At 43.9% G+C, this 8,207-nt stretch overlaps 1 pseudogene; it reads left to right on the top strand.

Moving 5' to 3' along the window:
* Positions 1-416: 416 nt before the first annotated feature.
* Positions 417-903, top strand: LOC105500730 (annotated as a pseudogene).
* Positions 904-8,207: the final 7,304 nt, after the last annotated feature.

Below are 8,207 nucleotides of genomic sequence, written 5' to 3'. Positions count from 1 at the left end.
TCTTCACTATTTAAAAATCACAGAAAACATAACTTGCCTGCACACAACTTTTTAAAACATGTAAATAATATTCTAACTGCAATACAAAAGAAAAATAAAAGGGAAGTAGTGTGCAATAGAATAATATGTATTTCCATATCTAAATGCTCTGGGATGGCCACATAAAAAGACTTAACAGTGTATGCTTTTCATCTCTTCATAAAATTACCCAAATGTGAGAACTGCAAATGCTAACTGACTCAATCAGGAATGTTTAATTGGTGATTCAAATACTACCACTAGCTGCGAATAATATGCTTTGCTAAGCTCTTGTACAACTCCTGGTAGAGTGCTGAACAAAACGAAATATAGACTTCTTTTGATTTAAAAGGAGGTTGCACCTTTTGGCTGGAACTGCCATCTTCCAGTAATTTGCCAAAATGACGAAGACAAAGGGAAAGAAGACAGGCCCCTGATACATATTCTCAAAGCCATTTAGAAAACATGGAGTTGTTCCTTTAGCCACATACATGTGAATCTACAAGAAAGGCGCTATTGTAGACATCAAGGGAATGGGCACTGTTCAAAAAGGAATGCCCCACAAATGTTACCATGGCAAAACTGGAAGAGTCTACAGTGTTACCAGGCATGCTGTTGGCATGTTGTAAACAAACAAGGGCAAGATTGTTGCCAAGAGAACGAATGTTCGTATCGAGCATATTAACCACTCTAAGAGCCAAGGTAGCTTCCTGAAACACATGAAGGAAAGGATCAGACAAAGAATGAAACCAAAGAGAAAGGTACCTGGGTGAAACTGAAGTGCCTGCTCCACCCAGAGAAGCACACTTTGTGAGAATCAATGAAAAGGAGCCTGAGCGGCTGGAATCTCTTCCTTGTGATCCATGGTGTAACAGGTGTAAATAATAAATAAATACAAGACCTCTGGACTGTAAAAAAAAAAAAAAAGAAGAAGTTGCATTCCTGAAAAATGTTTGCTGTATTAAAGCCATGCAAAAAAGACTGAGTTTATATGTAAAATGAACTTAGGCTAAAAACTCAACTATTTATAAACAAGTTTTCCACCTATATGAATATGTGAAGGGGCCAGGCAAGGTGGTTCACACCTGTAATCCCAGCACTTTGGGAGGTGGAGCGGGAGGATAGCTTGAGCTCAGGAGTTTGAGACCAGCTTGGGCAACATGGTGAAACTCCGTCTCTACAAAAAATACGAAAAGTAGCCAGGTGTGGTGGCGTGCGTCTGTAGTTACAGCTACTCAAGAGCTTGAGATGGGAGAATCCCTTGAGTTCAGGTGTCGGAGGTAGCAGTGAGCCGAGATCGTGCCAGAGCACTCCAGCCTGGGTGACAGAGGTAGACCCTGTCTTTAAAATAAAAAATAAAAAGAATATGTAAAGGGATAATATTTGGAGTTGCTGAACAATTCTTTTTTTCTTTTTGACACTGAGTCTTGCTCTGTCACCAGGCTGGAGTGCAGTGGCATGATCTCGGCTCACTGCAACCTCTGTCTCCTGGGTTCAAGCGAGTCCCCTGCCTCAGCCTCCCGAGTAGCTGGGATTACAGGCGCGTGCCACCATGCCCGGCTAATTTTTTGTATTTTAGTAGAGATGGGGTTTCACCATGTTGGCCAGGATGGTCTTGATCTCCTGATCTCATGATCCACCCACCTGGGCCTCCCAAAGTGCTGGGATAACAGGTGTGAGCCACCGCACTTGGCCTGAACGATTCTTTACTCTGTAGGAATACCTAGCATTTCTGAGTCTTGCTCACTAGGTACCAGGAGCCTCATTCAATTGTGACAACCATTTTTAAATGGCCCACAAATTCCTGAAACACCTACAGGGTGAAATTATCCTCATGGAGAATCACTTGCCTAGAGCAGTACAGATTTATGCCTCTGTTTCCTTTCCTTAGAACCCCTGTTCCCTTTGAACTAGGATTTCTGTCCTGAACCCCAACTTCCTGCCTGATTCTTGTCAGTCCCAATGGCCTGGGGATGTAGGACTGATTCTGTTCCTAAATTCTCAGCTGTTCCCTACTGGAAAGATTACTCAGGGCTACCATACAGACTATCATCACACTCTGAAGATCATGCAAACTACTTTGCCCGGCCTGTGGCCTTCTTTATGGCATGAGTGGGTCCTGCTTGTCCACTTTGGGAACTGTAGCCCCTACGATAGTGTCCCACCCCTATTACCTGGCATTTCCCATGTCTTTGCTCACTGGCCTTTCAACAGCCAGCATCTGTGATTTTCTGCTTGCTTTACCTACTGAAGCCCACTCTACACACATGTCAGGCCAGAAGGGCAGGAATTAACACTCTTAAACTATGGCTGATGAGAATGGGTGTTTAAAGACCCCAGTTTCCCCACTCCTTGGGTGGGATAATTCTGAGGTATATATTCTAATTGGCTATCAGTGTTATTTAATATGATTATACTCCAGTTGCCCACAGTGAAAATTTGCTTGATAATGCACCCTTTGGTGGCTTCCTTCCTACCCTAATTAGTGTTTCCTGGGATCACCTCCTCAGTAAACTACTTACACCCAAATAATTGTCTGAGGGTTCTGAGGCATCCCAAACTAAGACAGGAACTCTGGGAGAACAAAGCTTCCCGAAATCCTGTCTATATAAGAACACATAGATCTTCTTATTTCTGGAGAGACATAAAAAAGACTCTGAGGCCAGATGGCTGGGCCCCAGATTACTGGCACTCAAGCAAATTGGAACTCAGGATGCCCTTAAGCAGAATCTGTGGGCTCTGAAGGAATTAATTCTAAAAGAGGAGGCCCATGACTTCTATCTTGGAATTTTTGTAGGTTTGTGCGTTGGCAGGGAGGAATCATGTTTTGTACTTGATTCTGGATGCTACCGATCATCTTCCAAAATTGTCTTCCAACTTGGCCTTGGATGACTCACATTCATCAAGAATGAATTTGAAAATCAGAAAGGGCATTCATCTTTATAAATAAATAACATTTTAGGAGATTGCCAGGTTCCCTGACATCTGATTGAAGGAGATGTTTGCACTGGCTGGAGAGATTCTCCCTTCAATATATCTATATCTATATCTATATATAGATTTTTTTTTTTCTTGTAGACAGGGTCTCTCTATGTTGCCCAGGCTAATATCAAACTCCTGGCCTCAATTAAGCCTTCCACATCATCCTCCCAAAGAGCTGGGATTACAGGCATGAGCCATCACACCCAGCCTTAAGACCCTTGTTGTATGGAGAACAGAGAAGCATGGGTACAAGCGAAGGGACAGCTCTAAAGAGGGACAGTAATGACAGTGGAGGTGCAGGTCACCATTCTTGTGCCACAGTAGTTGCACCAGTTGACAAGTCACAAAGAGGGAGTAGAGAGTGACTGTGGTACCCATGCCAGATGGCTTCAGTGGCTCCTGAGGACACCCTTAACCACCCAAGAGCAGTAGGGAAGGGAGGGATCTGGGGACAGGCTCTGAAATCCCAGTGGCTCTGCCAAGTGAGGGTTTGAGTGAGAGGCCTGACTATACTCTTATTCATCAGCAGGGCTGGGATACTATACTCTCATGGAGCAAGGGTCACATTTTGCTTTGATTGGCACATTCCAAAGCTGCCCTGTAACTGCAAAGAAGACAGGGGCCTTTTTTCCCCCTCTTTACAGTTTATTGGCAAAGTATCAAATGTTTTATAGGGCAAATGCTGCATCCGTCCAGCTGTGCTCAGCAGTTACTGCCAGCAAGGATGTTTTAGTTGGGACTCACACTAGGGTAACTTCGGGTTTAAAAGCCTGCCTCTGAATGCATCTCTTCATGCCCTTTAAATGTTGCAAATCAAAGAGGCACACAGGGAGGCTTGGTGACTGGCAAACTTCCTGCCATGGTGATGAGAATATAGCCCTTTGTGTAGCTAGAACAGCTAGGGGTGAAGAGGAGGCAGGAACACAGGCAGCTCATCCAGGAGGTCCAAAGCCCCAGCAGACAAGCAGAGCAAGTTCCTCAGGCTGAGGTCAGGCTGGGGTACTGACGATACCTCACCAACTACCAACAGTATCATGCAGCTGCTTCTCTACAGGCAGCAGTGCCCTTTTTCCTGCTCACTCCTCTCCTTCCTTTCCCTCGCTTTCACATTGCTTCAATCAGTCAACCTTCACCTAGGGCCCATGATACGACAGTGCGTGCTTATGGGACAGACCAACAGATTTATCATAGGTTCACGAGGCATCAGAACCCCTAACTTGCATTGGTCCCTTCCCCAGAATTGTGATCCCCTGATACCATGTTCTTATAAATTTCTTTTTTTTTCTTTCTTTTTGAGACGGAGTCTTGCTCTGTCACCCAGGCTGGAGTGCAGTGGAGCAATCTTGGCTCACTGCAAACTCTGCCTCCCGGGTTCAAATGATTCTCCTGCCTCAGCCTCCCGAGTAGCTGGGACTACAGGCGCCCCCCACCATGCCTGGCTTATCTTTTATATTTTTAGTAGAGAGGGGGTTTCACCGTGTTAGCCAGGATGGTCTTGCTCTCCTGACCTCGTGGTCCACCTGCCTCAGCCTCCCAAAGTGTTGGGATTACAGGTGTGAGCCACCATGTCTGGCCCGTTCTTATAAATTTCTAAAGGAAGATATTTTAATGGAAGTCGCCTAAGATCCTTGTCATTTTCTATGCCAGCTTCCTTCCCCTCCACCTCACTCACCTTCACATATGGAAGCAATGAAGTGTACATGGGCATTTTTTGGACCCAGCTAAAGGGAAGTGGAGTGACGTTTGGGTTTAGTGGGTTATGTTTATGTGATTCACAGTCACTTCCCATATAAAATTCGGTACTGTTAGCCATCTGGTGTTGGGATGGCTTCTAGGAATGCTGCTGTGGTCCACTATATTCACTTGCCCAATGACGTGACACGCAGATGCGTAGCCTCCACAACACAGGCATCGGCCACAAACTGGTTAATGAGTGCTGTCAATTCAGAGTGTGCAGAATTAGTACTGCATGAGGAAGTGCAAAATGCCTCAAAAATTTATAGCACATAATAAAAGAAACTTGATAGGGGTTTTTAAAAACAACAGTCTGAAAAATTTACAAGACATGACTAGTAAGGAGTTGGGAAACTAAAATAAACTTTTCTGAATTCTGTAAAACAAAAATCTAATTTTATCAATCATGCTAGAAGAAAGACTGAATTATCTTTTTGTTTTCCCAAAAGAAAAAACTCTTTAAAAAATTGTTGTCAAATAAAGGGGTGATCAAAGAATAAACCCAAGAAATAGAGAAAGAAATATAGTGATATAACAGGTAGTTAATTAATAAAAATAGACTGTAATTTTTCTGGATTTTGAGACTTTAAAAATTCAATTTGTGATGTATTCCCTCATTCTAAATATACATTCACTTTCATACTTATAATTTTTTCATTAATACATTTTGTGTTCTTCTTATTAAAGGGTGCTCCACCAATTATGTAAACTTCATGTTCCATGAAACCACCTGGGCACCATAATGACTCCTGGGAATGAAACAGTCAAGACCTGGCCCTTTGCCTGAAGGATCTTACAGGGCACAGGGCCAGCCCAATACAGAAGCCAACAATTACAGTGTCACCAGGAAGTGCAAGGTCATCACCTCACTTCCTATCCCCAGCTCATTTTTTTTCTATTCAGAGATGACTTTTTGGGAGCACAACCTACCCTGCTCACTCTCACAGTGCTTCCAGCCCTTACTTCTCCCTCTCTTGTTGGGAGGGTATTCTCCGACTTCCCTCCTCCTTATCACGCTCAAACCTCAGAATTCATCCCACTTTGTTGTGAGAGGCACTTGTGTACTCTTTCTGACTGTACTAGGCTATCCTGGTTATATCCTCTGGGTTAGCTTTTCTATACTTGTAGATAAGTCAAAAAAGCATGGTTCTTTCCAGAGGAGGAATTAGGCCATTTGCTTTAAAATAACAATTTATTATTCCTCCCCCACTTGGTCTATCTCTGACTCCTTCCCTCCTCCTGCCATCCCAGTGAGCTGTGTTCTCTTACACATTTGATAAAATGCTTAGGAAATGTCAAGAACACATAGAAAGATTTAAAGGACTTAGGTTCTCATTGACTGTGAGAAAAGGGAGCTCTGTCTAATCCCTGCCCTGCGTGTGGTGCTGATCTGGGTCCTGTGGTGGGAGTGAGAAGTGATTATGGAGGAGCAGCACCTTCTCTACTGGGCCAACTCTTCAGGAACAAAGGCTTTGTCTCATTCTTTTCTGTAGCCAACATGCTTGGTGGCTCAAATTCAATAAGTATTTAATGATGTGGGGAGAGGCAAGGAGGGATGTGTTAACATTAAAATTACTTCATTTTATAAAAGAAATTGTCCAAAACCTTTCTGTGTACTAATTTCAAAGGAATTTCCCCATTTTCTATTGCACACTCTTCTTCTCTTGGGCTTCATGGAAGTGTGTTAGTCTACCTGCTCAAAGCCAACTTCTCCATCTGTGCCTTTGACCCCAGACTCTTCTAAGCTTTTTAGAAGATTAGCTTCAATAATCATCTTTCCAATAATCAATCATCTTCTTGATTTCAGGTTGCAGCCTCTCTCTCTCTTATCTCTTTCTGCTTAGCCTGTGACTGGACTTAAGTTTCTCTCATCCTTAAACGCACACGTATGTGCACACACACATAACACACACACACTCCTTGACCATCTGAGTCATCCATAAGCTTGCCTTTCTTGTTCTTGTTCTTTTTTCTTGAGACAGGGTCTCGCTCTGTCACCCAGGCTGGAGTGCAGTGGCATGATCTTGGCTCACTGCAGGCTCAACCTCCCAGGCTCAAGTGATCCTCCCACTGTAGCCCCACCCTGAGTACCTGGGACTACAGATGTGCACCACCACATCTGGCTAATGTTTTATATTTTGTAAAGATGGGGGTCTCGGTGTGTTACCCAGGCTGATCTCCAACTCCTGAGCTCAAGCAATTCTCCTGTCTTGGCCTGCCAAAGTGCTGGGGTTACAGGCATGAGCCACCACACCTGGCCAGCTTGCCTTTTTTCTGCATTTGCTTTCTCTACTACTTTATTTGGAATTATCCATACTCATCCATTAACTGAAATTCATCTGATGAAGGTTGCCAATGACCAATTTCCAAATTGCTTAGACACTTTCGGTACTTATCTTACTTCCCAGCCTCATAACAGCATGAGACACTGATGATCCTCACTTCACCCTTGAAACTCTTTCCTCTATTGACTTCCATGACACTAAACTCTGCTACTTACTCTTGAGCCTGCTCATGTCTACTCCCTCATGGCCCTGCAGCAAGGTGATTTCTGTGAACAGGGCCTCTTATTTTCCACATCTTCTTTCTTTTTTTCAGGACATTCTATTTCAATATTCAAACTATGGTGCTACAGCTTAAGAGGACAACTGACCACCCGATGCGGTAATGAAAGAAGAATGAGGGTGAATGGTAAAGATGAATCTGAACTGTGTTGTAGCTGTATTGATGTCTGAAGGAACCAGGGCTGAGTATCCTGAAAGAGAAAAGATGTCATGGCAAATGTGTCCTAAGCAGCTCCAAGCCATTAAATGAACATTAAATAGAATCTTTGTGGAGGTAAATTTTGTCTCATTGTAAAAGAGAACCTGATAGTGGTCACAGCCATGTAACACTAGAAAAGACAGTCTTATACTACCAGGGCCCCTGATAGCCTGTATGGCATCTTTGTGTGAATTAGAAAAAGGCACTCCTTTCTCTAGTGGGTCAAAGCCTGACACAGTGGCTTCTGGGCCCCATCCGTCTGCTGCTTTGGGCAGGTGCCCCGTGCAGAGCACAACCTGTACTATCATATGTAGCATCTCTGCAGAAGGCAGTGAGCTGTCTGTCACTGAACGCATTCAATTAATCACTGCATGGTTATCTGTCTTGGGTCTGTAAAGAGTATTTCGTGACCAGGTGCAGTGGCTCATGCCTGTAATCCTAATACTTTGGGAGGCTGAGGCAAGCAGATGACTGAGGCCAAGAGTTTGAGGTCAGCCTGGCCAACATGATGAAACCCCATCTCTACTAAAAATACAAAAATTAGCCAGGTGTAGTGGCCTGGGCTTGTAGTTTCAGCTGTTGGGAGGCGCTGAGGCATGAGAATCGCTTGAATCTGGGAGGCGGAGGTTGCAGTGAGCCAAGATCATGCCACTGCACTCCACTCTGAGCAACAGAGCGAGACCCTGTTTCAAAAATAAAAAAAGAGTATT

This window comes from Colobus angolensis, unplaced genomic scaffold (genome assembly GCF_000951035.1).
Source record: "Colobus angolensis palliatus isolate OR3802 unplaced genomic scaffold, Cang.pa_1.0 Scaffold68, whole genome shotgun sequence".
Taxonomy (NCBI): Eukaryota; Metazoa; Chordata; class Mammalia; order Primates; family Cercopithecidae; genus Colobus; species Colobus angolensis.
Note: the sequence above shows the minus strand (reverse complement) of the source record. Positions and strands in the feature narration are given on the sequence as shown.